Source organism: Lemur catta, chromosome 9 (assembly GCF_020740605.2).
Source record: "Lemur catta isolate mLemCat1 chromosome 9, mLemCat1.pri, whole genome shotgun sequence".
In the NCBI taxonomy this organism is placed as follows: Eukaryota; Metazoa; Chordata; class Mammalia; order Primates; family Lemuridae; genus Lemur; species Lemur catta.
Window position 1 is genome coordinate 84,322,228 of NC_059136.1, and position 17,935 is coordinate 84,340,162.

The window sequence follows — 17,935 nt, forward strand, 5'->3', positions numbered from 1 at the left end:
ATGATGTTGGCTGTGGGTTTGTCATATGTGGCTTGTATCATTTTTAGCTAGGTCCCGTCTATGCCTATTTTGTTAAGCGTTCTTATCATAAAAAGGTGTTGAATTTTGTCAGATGCTTTTTCTGCATCTATTGAGAGGATCACATGGTCTTTATTTTTGCTTCTATTTATGTGGTGAATTACATTTATAGATTTGCATATGTCGAACCATCCCTGCATCTCTGGAAGAAGCCCATTTAAACTAGTAATTAATACAATACACATTTTTCTTGAAAATAAAATGAAAAAATAAATTACTCCATCAAATTTTTCATCTAACCAAGTTCTCATTTTCACATACTTTCCATTTCTCTCTGGCTAGGGACCCTGCTTTATTGTCCTCAAAGGAAGAAGAGGCAGCATGACAGTGGCCCTAATGTCAGGGGCATGTGAGTTGGCCCCCCACTCTGCCTTATTCCCTGTGCAGCTGGGATGGCCTCTCATCCTCCGTCAACATCAGTTTCCTCATCATGTCAATTGCAATAACCATCCAACCTACGCCCTGAGACAGTTACACGGATTACATGAGATGCTACATATGGTCCACTTAGCACAGGACCTGCCTCATGCTGAACACTTAATGAAGAGTAATTATATAACATGTTTATAAAGAACCAGTATGCATGCCTTTCTATAATATATTACTGCCTACTGAGGCCTTAAATGTAAGAATCTAAAATTCCATTGCTGCTGACATAATATTGAAATTCTGCTCCATCACACATAAAAATAGCAATGCAAAGTACACTGGGGAACTTCCCTAACAGTAAACATTTTGAAAAAAATACTAAGTTCCCATAAGATGGAATTCATTACATAAATTATTATACCTATAGAGGATGGACTACCATGCAGCTATTAAAATTATGCTATAGATAAGTACTGAGTAGTATTTAATGGATATTTACATGGACCTCTTTTTTCTCATCTGTGAAACCAGAGACCTAGATTAGAGATAGTCACTTTGAGCTATTTTCTTCCACTTTTTCGGTAGATTGTCATTATAATTTAACTTTTCGGTTTGCTATCAGAATGGATTTGGGGCTCAGAGTGGACTTGAAGGTGTTTTACCCACAGAAAGAAAATAAATGGCAGTGAATAAGCGAGGTCACCGTGATAACTAGATTCACTTTCAGGGAATAATGGAAACGATTCCAGCTGCAGCACTGCAGCGACGCAAATGATGCACCAGGAGTTGGTGGCACTGCGGGTGACCCCACATGCTTCAAGTAAGACAATCTCCTCCACAGCACACGCTGGTAAAGAGGGCACCAGTGAGTGCAACCAAAAAGAGATCAACAATCTGAGTCTGCTCCAACAACCAGCAGCAGAAATGCAATAGGTATTTGCCCATCTAGCAAAAGAGAAAAATACTTTGTTTTAGAAATTTATACTTAATCTGAAATGTCTGGAAAAATTATGCACAAAAAATACAGAAAAGAAAGTATACAGTCTTACCACAAGCACCCTAGGAATTTGGGGGATGGTACCAAATAGATCAAATAAATACCAAAGAGTTAACATGGGTTTCCTCTTCAGCTATGGAAAGTTCCTTCTCCTGAATCTCTGGTCTTCTTCTAGCTTCTGTTCCTCTTCCCTGTCTGCAGGGTCCCAGGTCCATCCTCCGAGAGCCCCTCGAGGTGATGCCCTGGGGATGTCCCTAGGTCTGTAGAGACTTCGCAACATTCTGCAGAGTTAGACAGCTAGAAACAAACTTCTCTCTAGGCCAAAAAGTCAGAACCAGGAAAGTCTGAATTAAAAATTCTGAGTCAAAAACCCTGAAGTGGGGCCCAGCAATCTGTGTTCTCATAAGCGCCCCCACCCAGGGGATTATGATGCCCTAACATTTGAGAACTACTGATTTACCACATTCTGACATTTTTCTCCACCTTCAGCTGAGTCAGAGCAGATGAATTCACAAGGTATTATCTCATTGGCAACTTACAGAGATCCCCCTACTTATTGTTTTCTGTTATGTCTGTTTATGAGAGGCTATATCTCACCTGAATGATATAATATGTTAAGTGAGATGAAGTAACATTTATTCTGCCACAATTGTGTATGTGTGTGTTTTCTACTCAGAGGGGAATCAACTGAAAAACTGAAGCTTGAGGTCCTTAAGATGGTAAATGTGCCTTCTGATATATTGAGCATCTGATCGAGGATGCCCCATGCTGCATCAGTTCTAGATATTTCTTCCCTACAGCTTATGCTTGTAGTCCCTTTTCCAATATTATAATCCCTAGTAATAATCCAGTCACTATCAATTTCTTTATAACTTTTTTTAATAGTACATTGAATCTCAAGCATTTGGTGTCAGTCCCTAGCTGCTTTATCCATCCAGTCAAACTTAGGAGTAGTCTCCCAATGGGGAAAGATTCCAAATGTTTATTTACGAGACCCTAATAACCAAAAATCCAAGCAGTAAATCACCCTTGAGCTTTTGACCTACCAATGTGGCTGAGTGGCATTTGCTGACAGGTCCAGGTCCTGCTGTCACATTGGTATATGCTACAGTCTCAGATGTTCTGGCCACCCTTCAAGGTACTCTCTTTGCTCAGGAGGAAGAAGAGCATACATTTAATAAGAGTTGAAATAGCTTTCCAAAGCAACTAACACCAGATTGATACAGCTTTGAGCTGCTGAAGTCTGCTTTTATTAAATGAGTGCCATACAACCTTTCAGGAGAACGAGTTTATACATGAGGTTTCTTGCTAGCCTGCTGATGGAATTCCATCCTGAAAGCAATCTCCATTTAAGCCCCATAGCAGGTTGCAAGGAGCGACATAACTCAGGCTGGGGACTGCAGTGTTGCTCTGTCCTCAGCGAAGCACACATTGCTTCTTCGGCACAGGAGTGGCTTTGTGTTTCAGTCTAGGAACAATGCATATGGCTCTGTGTGCTTTCCTCCCAAGGCCACAAAACCTGGAACCCGGGGGCTACTTTCCAAACCATCTCTTGCTGCAAGAACTAAAATTTTAGGCTTAAAAATTCTCTCCAGGCCGGGTGCAGTGGCTCATGCCTGTAATCCTACCACTCTGGGAGGCCGAGGCAGGTGGATTGCTTGAGGTCAGGAGTTCCAGACCAGCCTGACCAAGAGTGAGACCCCATCTCTACTAAAAATAGAAAGAAATTATCTGGTCAACTAAAAAAATATATAGAAAAAAAAAATTAGCCGGGCATGGTGGCTCATGCCTGTAGTCCCAGCTACTCGGGAGGCTGAGGCAGGAGGATCGCTTAAGCCCAGGAGTTTGAGGTTGCTGTGAGCAAGGCTGACGCCATGGCACTCACTCTAGCCCAGGCAACAGAGTGAGATTCTGTCTCAAAAAAAAAAAAAAAAAAAAATTCTCCACAGAAAGACATACTTTGCAACCACAGACTGTTTGCAATTTGAATCAGTGGCTGAATAACCCAACTTCCATTTCATCAATGTCTAAAATGAGGATGCAGCCACCAGGACTTTCAAAAAGATGGTGGTGCAGTGACTCCCCCCATGATGTGGCATCACTTAGTGGTTAAACCTCTGTGCCTGCTCCGTGTGCTGGAATCTAGGGCTTTTTCCTCATGTCCCCAGAGTCCCCTACTTCTTCCCACCCCATTTCTCCAAAAGGCCAGCTATGTCTCACTGGGATTCCACAGGTTGAAATTCAACAGAATGCAGCTTCTATCTCCATAAGCCTCAGCAGTAGAATTCCACAGACCAGGAATGCACGGGGAGGGCACACACAGGCTGGGTGTGTTCTCTGCCCCCTTTGAAGACAGTCAGCAATTTTCAGTGTGCCCTAACTTGCAGCCTTCACCCCCCAACCTGCCAGTTGACCGTACAGTCACATGCCAAATACATGTATCTGACCTGAGGACTTCAAATTCACAATAAAACAGTGGAAGAAAGAATATCTGTGCCAGAGTACATTCCAAGTCCAGCATTTTCTTGCATTTGAGCTAAGCAGGCGTCAGCATTCACAGTTTTGCGTGGCATCATTAGAGTCCTGTTTTCAGCCTGCACTAAGCATTCTCCATGACACTGTTCTCCTACCTTTTCCACATCGTGACAAACATGTAAACTTGCCCAGTGGAGGGCAGCCCAAGCCCACCTCCTCGTGGTCATTCAAGGGTCGAGCCATCTGTCCTGGCATCTTGCCTCCCACCTCCAGTCACTTTATTTGAACACATATAAGCCCAGACACCAGCTGTCCTCATCTTCTGTGGTTTTCTAACCAACTATACTTGGAGACAAAACTTGGCAAAGAAAAAAGAAAGACTTCAGGCAGAAATGGATCACATTGAGATAAAATTGTGAGGCTGACAAGGTCTCCTTTGGTTGCCTTCTTACTTTGCATTTCAGAATCCTCCTTCCAGCCAGGCTGCCCACACCCTGCCAGCCTGCCCAGCCTTCATGCTGTGCTCTAGTAGCCGAAGGTGACCACAGCCAGGTCCTGTCTGGACTTGGACTTCCTGCTTAGCATCTGGTTGTCTAAATAATCCTCTTCTGTCCTCATAAATGCAATCAAATATTATTTCAGTCTTATCCATTAAAACCCCGGTATCTTCTAGCTTCTCTGGGAAAAAAAAAAAAAAAGAAAAACTTTAATGCAATTAGTAGGAACTAATGAATTAACGTTACCTCTCCCTGGAGAATCATTCATCTTTTTTTCATTTTTCTCAGTTAACTAACATCTATTAAGTACTTACTGTGAAGGAAGCTCCATGATCCAAAAATGAGCTCTGCATTGAAGGAGCTTACATTCTGGCTAGAGGAAGGGTACACACCAAAACACTATTTAAACAAAAAAATTGTAACGCAAGGTCATTAAATGCTATAATAAAAATGTGCAAAACTGTAATGTAAGGTCATTATGTATTACAATAAAAGTGTGCAAAAACTGATATGGAGACATTGGACAGGAAAAAGAACGAGGAGAGTGGACAAGAGCATCTGGAAGTTAAGCTAAGAAAAAAAAAAAAAAAAAAAAACAGCTGAAGTCCAGATGTGTCATTCTAATGAGTTAGACCTTTCTCTCTACAAGTGAAAAATTTAAACAATCAGTTTCTGAGGATAACTTAGCCTTGTCGTCTCAGAGAATTTTAGAAAAAATACCAAATATACTTCAAAAAGAATGAGGGGCAATGTTACCTAAATTGAAAAGTTTGGGAGTACAATATTCTTACTTGTTTGGAAACAACAAAATCAAGATGAAATAATATCTTTTGCAGCAACTTGGATGGAACTGGAGGCTGTTATCCTAAGGGAAATAACTCAGCAACTGAAAACAAAATACCACGTATTCTCACTTATAAGTAGGAGCTAAGCTATGGCTATGCATGGTCGGACAGAGTGGTGCATTGGACACTGGAGCCTCAAGAGGGGGAGGGTGTGAGCAGGGTGAGAAATGAAAAATCACCTGTTGGATACAAAGTACACCATTCGAGTAATGGGTACACCAATAGCACAGACTTCACCACTATACGATATATCCATGTAACAAAGCTGCATTTGTACCTCCTAAACCTATTGCAATAAAATAAGGAGGAAGAATATATTGAAAGTAAAGGAGAAATAAATGAATTAGAAAACCAAAACCAAGTACATTTGAATAATAAAAAATAATAACAAATCTGGCTCTTTGAAAGAGCAGTACAACAGACAAACCTCCAGCAAATCTGATAAGAAGAAAGAGATCACGCAAATAAACAAATTAGAAATGAGAAGAGCATAATCACAAATATGAAGGCTACTTAAAAATTAGATAAAAAATATCAGCACCTTTATGTGACAAACTTCAAAATCTATATAAAATGCCCAACTTTTTAAGTAAGAGCATCCAAATTGTGTTTTAAAAGGATGGAAAATTTGAAAGAACTTATAAAACAAGATTTAACAATAAAAGGAAAAATATACCAGGCTCAGAAAGTTGTTTGGGCTAGTTCCAGAGATTCTTCAAGTAGCATATAATTCTAATATTGCAGAGCACAGAAATCATTTTTATGAGGCTAACCTATCTCTGAAACCCAAACTAAATGAATATACTTCAAGAAAGAAAACTCATTTATAAGTAGGATGCAAATATTTGAAATAAAATATTAGCAAGTTGTATATAGCCACTACCTATGATGATTAAGAAGTGTGTATGGGGGAATTCAATGATTATTCCATATTAGGGCATCTCTTAATTCTCCACAATAATGGATTACAGAAAAAGATATAGAACTGTCATGATATATTAACATGGTGGCAAGGAACAAATTTTCTTCATTCTGGCAGCCCTAGCGTGAAGTTCCACCATTGTAACTATTTGCTGTGTGACCTTGGACAAGTTACTTAATCTAAACTTCATTTCCTTCTTTGTAAAATGATAGTTGCTATGGAGATTAAATGAGATAATCCTAGCAGAATTTTAAATTCCCCCCCAAAATAACAATACTAAAAAAAGTATACATCTCAAATTTAATTGATAGATTAGTAGATGTCAGATGAAAAAGAATAAAAATGCATAGAATAAAAGGTATATGATAAAAACTATGATTTAGAAATAGATCTTTTTGTTTCTTTAAGATAATAAATATAATATATTAATTAATATAATATATTAATAATTTATATTGACATAAATTAAACTGTCTTTTTGTTTCTTTAATATAATGCTTGGAAACCAGCATGTAAACGTGATAAAACATAACATTTAATGTTATACATTTCCTTATGAATTTTTTTAAACCACTACACATAATTTTGACAACCATAGCTATGCACTATGGGAAAGTCTGAGACAAACATACAAGAATGTGAGCCAATGATGGAGGAGAGATTAATATATGTTAAGCTTATGAAGAAAAGAAATTGAGGATTTTCCAAAAGTGCAGAACTAAATTCAGTCCTACAGCTACATAAGGAAACTCTTAACTAAAATAGACACACCATCCAACATTTTAAAAGTATAAGTGGCCTTTCCGCGTTATTTGCATTGAGTTAGTCTCCTTTAACTACTAATCCAGAAATACCAGCTCCTGCCAATATGCCTTCCCTGTACCCTAAAACCTTAATGAAGATTATTTTCTTTAATATACATGAATTTCAAATTTTTGCTGAGTGATTTCTTCAAGTGCATTCTAAATAGGATTATATGCCTTGGCACACAGGCACCCTAGTAAGCAGCCACAGGCGGTTTCCAATTTAAAACTTGATTGCATTCCAGAGACAGAGTTGAAAGTTGGCTAATTGGAACTCAGAAGGAATCGTCTTGTGGAAATAAATGGTAGTTTCCTGGACTGCCCATGATTGTTAAGCCAGACCATGACACACCTAAACCATTGGTCCAGTAGCACGACCTAAATTCTGGGTCCAGACAACGGGTCTTTTTGGTAGAGGAGGAGGAAAGGTATATTGAGATATGAAGATAAAGAGAGGTTTGCTCCCCTTCCCTATGATCTTAGCCCCTTTGGGCCTGCTATAGCAGAATATCATAAACTGGGTGGATTGTAAATGACAATTTATTTCTCACAGTTCTGGAGGTTGGGAAGTCCAAGATCAAGGCTCAGGCAGATTTAGTGTCTGGTAGGAGCCTATTCCTCATAGATAACCACCTTCCTACTCCAATCGCATGTGGTTAAAGGGAGGAGGGATCTCACACAGTCCTTTTTATTTATTTATTTATTTATTTATTTATTTATTTTGGGGAGCAAGTAGCAATTTTATTTATTTATTTTTACATTTTCTGTTGTATATATTTGAGATGTACAACATGGTATCTTGATATGCATATACGTAGTGAAATGACTACTGTCGAACAAATTTGCATATCCATCCCTTTCCGTAGTTACCTTCATGTGTGTACTAGTAAGAGCACTTAAAATCTACTCTCTTAGCAAATTTTCAGTACATAATACAATATAAACTATAGTCCTCATGCTGTACATTAGATCTCTAGACACTCATCCTACAGAACTAACTTTGCACCCTTTGACCTACTTCTCATTTCCTCCCTCTGGTAACCACAATTTTACTCACTGTTTCTATTTATTCAACTTTTTTTCAAGATTCTACATATAAGTGAAATGATACAGTATTTTTCTTTCTATGTCTGGCTTATTTCACTTAGTATAATGTACACCAGTTTCATCCAGGATCCACGGCAGGATCTCCTTTTTTAAGTCTGAATAATATTCCATTTATGTGTGTGTGTGTGTGTGTCTGTGTGTGTGTGTGTATCTCACATTTTTTAAACACATCTATCTGTTAATTGACACTTAGGTTGATTACATATCTTGGCTATTGTGAATAATGCCACAATGAACATGGGAGTGCAGATATCTCTTCAACACACTGATTTCATTTCTTTTGGATGTATACCCAGCACAGGGATTGCTGGATCATGTGGTAGTTTTGTTTGTAATTTTTTGAGGAAGCTCTGTGCTGTTTTCCACAATGGCTGCACCAATAGGCATTCCCATCAATAGTGTATGAGGGTTCCCTTTTCTCTACACCCTCCCCAACACTTGATATCTCTTGACTTTTTGATAATAGCCATCCTAACAGGTGTGAAGTGATATCTCATTGTTGTTCTGACTTGCATTTCCCTGATGATTGGTGATGTTGAACACCTTTTTATATACCTGTTGGATATTTTTATGACTTCTGGAAAAATGTCTATTCAAGCCCTTTGCCCATTTTTTAATTAGGTTGCCCATTCATGACCTCATCACCTCCCAGAAGCCCCACTTCTTAATACCATCACCTTGGGGGTAAGGATGTCAACATGTGAATTTTGGAGGGACACAAACATTCAAACCATAGCATCCAGGATTGGTATTATCATATATGAAATAGGTTAAGAGTGTTTTGGCCATTCTCTTGCCTCCTATTTCATATTCCCCACTTCTTACTAAGTCTCCTGTCTTCAGGGCCACCGTGGGTCACCTGACAGTTTCTGCAGCACATGCTTCCCAGAAAAGTACTCCAATCTCCAAAAGTACTTTTGTTACGTCCACCCCAACCCAACCCTCTGTCTAAATGCCAAGACCTCAGCAGGATGGGAGGCAGCATCAGAAAACACACTTGCTGTTAGTTCTGCCACTTCCAAACTTCCTTATTGGCCAGAAACATAGTAGCAGCAATTCCACTAATTGCTTCTTCTAGCTTTTGAGAAATCAAATTGTCATTAAGAAAAAAATCAATAAATTATCAGATACCCTATTCTGGTAACAAAAGAGCCTTGGCAGGTGTCTAGATAGCGAAGTCCCTGTTGCTATTATTTCTTGTTTCTCTGCCAGTTTTGAATCAGCTTTTAAAAAACTAGGGCTTATCTCTTTCGTTTTGTCTTTCCTTGAATGTTCTTCACCATGTTCTCTCTAAATACCCCGTGCTTCCTTTGAATGGTAACTGCTTCTTTTGAAGACGGTGTCATTTGTCACTGTCCTATTCTAATCACGAGGTTGATTACATGAGTCGGTGTTGTCCTTCTTGGGTAGAGTCTGAGCTTGGGTGTAGATGAGCAGGTGACCAGCAGGGACTGCAGGGAAGGCTCAGCCCAGTGCAGACCCTGCCTGATTGTCGATGCCGCCCACGCCAGCCAGCAGGTGGCGAGGGACTCCACTCACAGACACACGCTCTCAGTCCCCAGTGGTGTGGAGTCAGGCCTACCCAGGTTCAAATCTGAGTTTTCCCGTTTATTTGCTGTGTGACATTCGGTGAGTTACTGTAACTTTAGTTTCTTTGCTTGAAAGCTGAGATAAAATCTACATCAAAAAATCCTTGACATTGACATTAGTAAAGATATCAACATGCCTAACTATTAATTCTTAAACCCTTCATATACTCAGTCTGTCATTGTCTGTTAATCAGCTGAGTTCATAAATATTGGTACTAACCCTCTTTGGGGTTATTTTCTCTTAAATTAGTGAGGTTTTTTATATTTCAATTTGAACAAGTGTGTTTTTTTTCCCACAGTGGTTATTTGGAGCAGACCTCATGTCTCTCTTCCACGCAATCCCTCACCTCCAGCATGGAATTAATTGTAAGATGTCTTGAATCAAGTTTATAAAATAGTTTTTTGATGGGGATGGGAGGATGTATACTCAGATTAAATGTACAGCTTATCTATGAATCAAAATGCTTAATTTTCAGAAAGGCTAACAGTGAGGTTTTGAAAACTTGAGTTAATGAGTTAGCTTCTGCTCCATTTGTTACCTATCAAGAAACAAATGATGTAAAGTAATGTAGTGTTGGCCCAGTCCCTTCGCTTTTCCAATGTTTGGGTACAACTGGCACAAATTCCCAAATTCTCCTCAATTTCTGCAAATTCCCAAGCGCTCACTGAGAAATCAGGGAGCCGTCTACACCCTCGGCACCCCAACATGCCTGGGCTGTGTCTGCTCTGCCTCCCTTTGACTCCAATGTGCACATGACAAGGCCTAAAGTCCCCAGGAATTCCATTCCCAGAGCATGTGTGAGCAACCCCCACTTACCAAGCTTCACTGTTGGGATATAAAGGCATGCCGCCAGTGTCTGGTTTTTAAGTACCCGGTGGCCGCCCATCACTAAGGAGTTTCACTGTCCTTTCTGCTTGTCCTAGACCCTCACTCACCCCGCGCCTTTCCTCTTACTCTCCCCTCTCCCCTTTCCTTCTGCACCCGAGCAGCAGGAGTCCTGCCCAGTCCCTGGAGAGCCACGTCCACTCTCCTGTGCAGCCCTGGTCCTGCCCTTACTGGGACTGTCCTCTGTCCCCAGCTCTTATCAAGACCTTCCAAGAAAAAAATGATGTTCTCCCTAAGAAGAAATGCTCCTCTTTCCAGAACTCTCCCAACCAGAAGGCTGTCATACTGGGAGGTTCCCCCGTCTTTCAAACACTGTTATGGAAATTATTCAGAGAGAGTGAATTGTTGGGTCCCAGATTTCTAATAAACTTAACATTTTCTGCTTCTTTAAATAATACTAAAATTATTTCATCTTTTTATATATCCTAGAAATTAGGTGGCTACACTTATTGTATAGCTATTTAAGATAGAAGTACATGTAAGGTAGTGTAAATGAAGTAGAGTCAGCCAAATCTGACCCATGTTGGGTCCCTGTTTTGCCATTTAGCAAGCACCTCCAGGCACATTTTTTAAACTTTTTCTTTTTTTTGCTTATTTTTACATTATTACTCTGATCCTCAGTTTCCCCATCTCTTAAATGGGAATAATCAATGTTGCCTCAGATGGTTTTATTCTGCTTTTTTTTTAATTCTTATTATTGGTTTGTTTTGTTTCAGCAAAGAATGTTAGCTTTTTTCTTCCCCCATTTTTCTCTTAAGTCAGGTATTGTGTCTTCCTCTGCACTAAATATCATTGAAATTGTCTGCTTCTAAGGCCTATGAAGCTAATGTTAGCAGTTTCTATTTTTACAAAAAGTAATAAGATCAGCGTTACATGATAGAAAGATGACAAGCCAAGGAGGCAAACAGCCATGGGTTCTTTTTTATCTTTATTTTTTAACTTTAGATCTTCCACTCTTTTTTTTGGCAAACAAAAATTACATGTATTTACAGTGTACAATGTGATGTGTCAATATATGCCTATATTGTGAAATGGTTAAATCAAGCTAATAAATATATCCATCACCTCATATGCTTGGTTGTTTTTTGGGGTGAAAATGTTTAAGACCTACTTTCTGAGCAATTTGCAAGGGTATAAGACGTTACTATTAACTCTAGTCACCACGCTGTGCCAGATGTGGGTTCTGAGGGTAACCCTGGACAGTCTTTCTCTTCATCAGTGACCTCCTGTGTAAGTGGGCCCGCCGACCCCACCTGCAAGGCCGATGTCGGGTTCTGGTGCACGGTGAGTATGCAGTGAGCAAGAGCCCAAAGGTGGAGTGTGCCAGCCCCTAGTTCATAGCCTGTCACAGTCCAATAGGATGCCACCCCTGTCCCTAGCCATTCACATGGGGCAGTCACAGATCCTTTCAAGGGACCCTCTGGCTGTGCTTGGAAAGGGGTGGCACTGTACCACCGACATGATTGACAGCAGAGTGGCCACAGAAACAGGTAGCCCTGGAGCTTGCATGTCTATGTAGACCCTGCATATCCAACAAACATATTCCTGTCCTCAGTCCTAACCCATATGTCCCATGAGGTTGGGACATGTGTTTTAAAGGATATGTTTTAAAGCAGATGAGAACCAGTGATCTTGTCTGCTGTACATCAGAACTAGAGTGTGTCTCCGTTTCAGTATGCAAGAGGCCAGAGCCCCAGCCAGGCCTGGACTGTGTAGTGTGTGGAATGAGCAGCTTTGCCTTTGAATTCAGTCATTTAGCACCACACACAGCATCTAGCACAAGGCAGACACTCAATAATTTGTTGGTGATAAATTAATGGCACAAGCACCACTTGCTTCTACTCTGTGCCCCAGGAATGCCAAACTATTCAGAAAGAAAAAGCCATGATGCAGTCAGTGATTAGATTTCCAAAAACTTTCAATGTCACACTTCATCAAATCTAGCAATTCTACCTTATTTAGCTCTATTATAACAATCAACCACTTTGATTATTTTTATCTCTGGCTTAAACTCCCAGGCTGGTTATTCCACGGACTATTTATTGCCTGAACTTAAAGATTCAAATGAAAATAATATTAGGAGTCATTTTTAGAATTAGTAAGTTTCTTTCAATTCTTACATTTTTCTTGAGATTAAAGATATTAAAATTATCCATTTCCAGGTTATTACCAGAGTTTTCTATATTATACACCCTATAATTATAAAGATATAGGCCATCCATAGCCAAGTGAAAGCTAGAAGCAACACACTGACTTTTAATTAAGTAACAATTTTAAAGTCATGCATCAGGCTTCAAATAAAATTTTTTTGCCAAGCAAAGAAGGTATGTTGTACTAAAGTTTAGAGCATTAATGATAGCCAGACTTTCTCATCCTTCCTGTTCCCACATTCTCTAATATAATTTTATTTGCTGATCCTAAACATGCAGATACTAAACATGCAGAATTTATTCAATATGAAGGCATGAGTGCATTATTTTTGTCACTAGAGGGCAGGAAATTAAAGTACATTATTTCCAAAACCCCTTAAAGAGAGCTATATTTAGGGAAGCATCATGATTTCCTAAAAGAAGGAAATAGCTCAGTAAATAAATATTATCCCTAGTGAATAATTCATAAACATTAATAAATGTAACAAATGATAAACTCCATTGTTTTGGCTTTAATAATGTTCATAGCAAATAAATATGAATTTTTATTGGATGATAATCTCAAGAATGAACATTTCTCCTAACATATCTTTTGTTCGATAGTTTTCGTTTGCTGTTAAAAAAGAAAAAGAAAAAACTCTTCTTGCTTTCTGCTGTGCTAGTCACCGTGCCTTTGGGGGTTTTTTTCTCAGAAGTTTATTTAACCTGTTAACTCTTTAGTTAACTGTTTAAATTTTAAATGATGGAATTCCTTCTATTGATTTCCTGTCATCTCCTAAGTAGCTTTCCAAGTGCTCGTCCGTAACTGGCAGACCTACGAATGTCTCCTTGTACAAGATCGCCAGGTAAATGTCCTGGAGAGGTTTTTGCACACCTGATGTTTCTGGAAGTACCCACTGAATGAACCAGACAGGGTTCAGTGCCTTCCTATACGCCTCGGATTCAAAATACATAGCTAAAGTTAGGCATGTAAATAACAAAATAACACAAAGGAAAATGATCAAATATTAATTCTGTGGGCAGAGAATTCAAATTGAGCGATCTCGGGCTTTCACTGTCCGTTTGTCTCGATGCTGGCTGGAGTGGAGGGCACAATGACGGCCTCCCGGCACCTGTGAATACTTTACCTTATGAGGCAAAGGGACTCGTGGAGATGATTAACGTGAAGGGCCTGGAGATGGGGAGAGGGTTTCCTGGGTCACCCAGGTGGGCCTAGTCTAATCACACACGCTCATGAAGCCAGAAGAGGGAAGCAGAGAGGGAGGTTAGAGAGACGAGATGGAAGGAGGAGGAGAGGTCAGAAGTATGAGAGGGACCCACCAGCTCTCGAGGCTTTGAAGATGTGAGAGGCGGCCACAGCCAAGGAATGCGGGTGGTCTCTAGGCCCTGCAAAGTGCTCCGGGCTGCAAGAAAACGAGGACCAGGGTCTCCAGCTGCAAGGAGCAGAATTTGGAAACAGTTTTTCCCTTAGATCCTCCAGAAAGGAAAGCAGCCTGTTGACACCTTGATTTTAGCCCTGCGAGACCCAAGTAGGACTTCTGACCTACAGAACTGTAGGGTAATACATTTGCATTGTTTAAGCTGCTAAATTTGTGGGAATTTGTTGTGGCACCCTGGGAATCTAACGCACCTGACCATTGCAGATGGGATGGGAGAGTTTCCCTCTCCAGCTCTCATCCAGAGCCTTGGCTTTGCATGCGGCTCCCAGCTTCTGGAACATACCTCCATGTTTTTCAGTTTACCAGCAGCTCCTCCAGGCTTCCCTGTAAAAGGTAGTGCATGAACTGAGTCTTTGTCGGGGGAGTTAGCCAAAAGAAATGGAAGCCGTGCCAGGCAGAAGGGACAGTGTGAGTCAAGGCACAGAGATGGGAAATTGTATGATGTGTGGGAAGGAACAAGGCTGCCTTGGACATTGAGTCATAAAGTGAGGCTGGGAACACCAAGAATGAAGCCAAAGAGGTAGGCTGGGACCAAACCAAGGAAACAAACGCCATGTCATCTGAACCCGTAGGCAACGGGAAGCCATTCATGGACTTTTAGGCAGAGTTAAACAAGGTTTAAGCATGTACATGATCATAGGCGATCATTCTTGCAGCTGTAAGGAAAAAGGGAAATGAGACGGAGGCCAGGTAAGACACGATGCCTGAGCTAAGATGATGGGAGTGAGGACAGCTGCTTGAAGATGAAGCCAACAAGTATTTAGTTCATGAAACGAGCATGAACATTTTTTTCAGATGAAGAAACTGAAGCACATAAAATGTATGTAACTTGCTCAGGGTCGCCTATCTAGTAAAAATGCATGTAAGAATTCAAATGCAGGAGATCTGGCTCCAGATTGCACACATTTAACAATGTCACACAACTGTAGGGAACGGCTGAATAGAAGAGGGGTCAGGAGAGAGAAACCATGAAGCACTTCAGGCATTCAGAGGAGAGTGAAAATAACTTCTGATGGAATCAGGAAAGAGTTCAAAAGGGGGCGGCATTAGGTTAAGCCTTGGTGGACCTGAGAGGTGCGGAGCACTGAGAGGGAGGGGACCAAAGGCCCAGAGGTGGGAGTGCACACAGGAGGCCCAGGGAAGGGGGTGTCTGGTTTGGTGTAGAAGGACCAACAGCCAGCAATGGGGCAGAAAAGGAGGTGTGGCCAGAATTTGGAGGAAGCTAATTATGCCTTTTTAAAGTCATCCACAAAGCCCCTATCCCACAAAAAAAAAAAAAAAAAAACACCCATGAAATCTACACAAGATTCTGAGCAGGGGTACGAACATGATTGGTGATATATTTTTAGGGGGATTCATTCGGCAGCAATGCTTAGGGAGAGCTAAAGAGCCATCTCTCTTTAATCCCATCTACTTCCCAACATGGCCCTATCAGAAGTTATCCAAGAATTCTGTATTAGTTTCCCATGGATGTTATAACAAATTACTGCAGACCTGGTGGCTTAAAACAACACATTTATTCTCTTGCAGTTCTGGAGGCACCAGTACATTCAGTGTCTGGTGAGGGCTGCTTTCCGGTTCCCAGGTGGCACCTTCGTGCTGTATCCCCACATGGAGGAAGGGGTGGTGGAGCTTTCTGGGGGCTCTTTATGAGGGCACTAATCCCATTCATCCCTTTAATCCCCAATCACCTCCCAAAGGCCCTGTCTCCTAATATCATCACATGGGGATTAGGTTTCAGCATAAAAATTTGGGGGGACACAAACATTCAGACCACAGCAGTCACCATATTGATAAATCTCAGAAATGGAAAGGCCATTATCTACTTTGGAAACCCAACTACCTTACTGTGAAGATGTCTGTGTACTAGATGCTTTAGTCAAGGTCCTAGAATGAAACAGAAGGCATGGAGACCCCTTTGATGAAGGGCTTGTTTGCAGGATTATAGACAGAGTTAAGGGAACCAGCAGAGCCTGTTGAAGCACGCTCAAGGGCTAGCAATGACCAGCTGGAAACCATCACCACTGACAGTCCTGAGGGACTGAGAGGAGAGAGACTTTTCTGGAACCAGCGATGACCATGGCCTTGGGAGAACAGAGAATAATCATCACAGTCACCAATAATGTACATCTTAGTTAGGCTTGGAGATGTCAAGAGCTAAAATCTAAGCAACTGCATCTCTTTTCCCACCAGTCATGACACAATATCTGGCTCTGAGCTCTAAGAGTTGGCCACAACTCCAAACACAGAATTTTGGAGGGCACTGTTGAAAAACTGCAGGCAGTAACACCCTCCATTTCAGCCAAACACAGGAACTAAGGCCCCTCTTAGCAGCCTTCTGTTTACCAGAGCTCTGAGTTGGTTTGACACAAACTAGATACGATTAGAGCAACCTGAGGCATGGACAGTGCCCCCCTGTCACCAGCTCTATATGGAACGACGATCCTCACGTAGGCCCTGAGCAACAGTTCTTACCTTGTCTCGTGGGGAAGAGAAATGTCCCTTATTCCTCATTCACACGGCCCAATGTTGTGAGATTCTGCGTGGTTTGCTGCTAACAGTGAGCCTTGCATTGCAAAGGCCGGTCACTCCTCAGGGCAGCAAGCAGTTCCTGCAGGACTTGGGCCCTGAAGAGATACCCCTGAAAGGTAATAGAAAATATGTAAACAGGAAACGCTTTTACAAAAGGATTCCAGATATTCTAAATGGGAAATGAACAGGCTAAAATATCATTGTCATTATTATTACTTTCTCTAAAACTCTTACAAGAAAGTCATCGCATACGGACTTTCCAGCTTAACAATTTTTTTTATAGTTTTTCAGTTCCTCTACCAGTCCCCAAATTGGTAATTACAGAGGCACATGGAACCCTTTCTATGATCCAAAGATTTGAGGGAGCCACCGCCACCTACACACTGGGCACCAGGTCCCGTGGAAAGCATTCAGTGTGAGCCACATCTAAAAGGAAGCGGAAACTGGCAGCTTTAGTTCTGGCTTTGGAACATATGGTGCAATAAATCATCAGCATGCGGCCTATAATTAAGGACGCAGTTTCTCAATCATAATGCCTACATGTGCCGTGTGCTCGGCTGCAAGCTGCCTTCTGGGATGGAACCCGATAGGGTCAAGCTTTGGTCAGGGGCAACACCGAGGCTTTGGTGACTGTCGCGAGCAGGCTCTGCCTGAGAAATGCCTCCCCACCGACCCCCACCGGCCTCCACGCAGCCGCAGTACTTCCTTGCCACACGTTTCACACTTTGTATTATGTGACCCCATTATCTTGGCCACCAGCAAAGGGGACCAGGGACTGGAGTCTGAGTTAGGGACTATGAGCAGCAGCCTAGGAGGTGGTTCAGCCCGAGACTCTCACGGAAGCACTCTGCACTAGAGTGTCAGCCCAGTGCAATTAAATGTTCACTCTAGAGAAATCTCAATGAAAGCAGAAGCCGGGTGGTAGAAGCTTCCAGGAGTAGGCAGCAGCCATCACATAACGGAGAATAGTGAGGAAGGAAGTAGGAAGTGGCAGAGAAGCTGTAGCTTGGCACAAAGCACTGCCATAGAAGCGGAGGCTCCAGAATAGTGGTGTAACTAGACCAGAGAAGAGAGAGCTGAGGATGCCTGCTGCTGACACAGCTGCAGCTCCCTGAACAGCCAGGAATGACGTTTCACCTCCTTAGTGCCTGGATGTGAAACTGCATTTCCCTGTGTATCCTGGTAAAAACTCCTCTCACTGGGATAACGTGTGCATGTCTCCGGACCTTGCAACTGAATGGGAAAA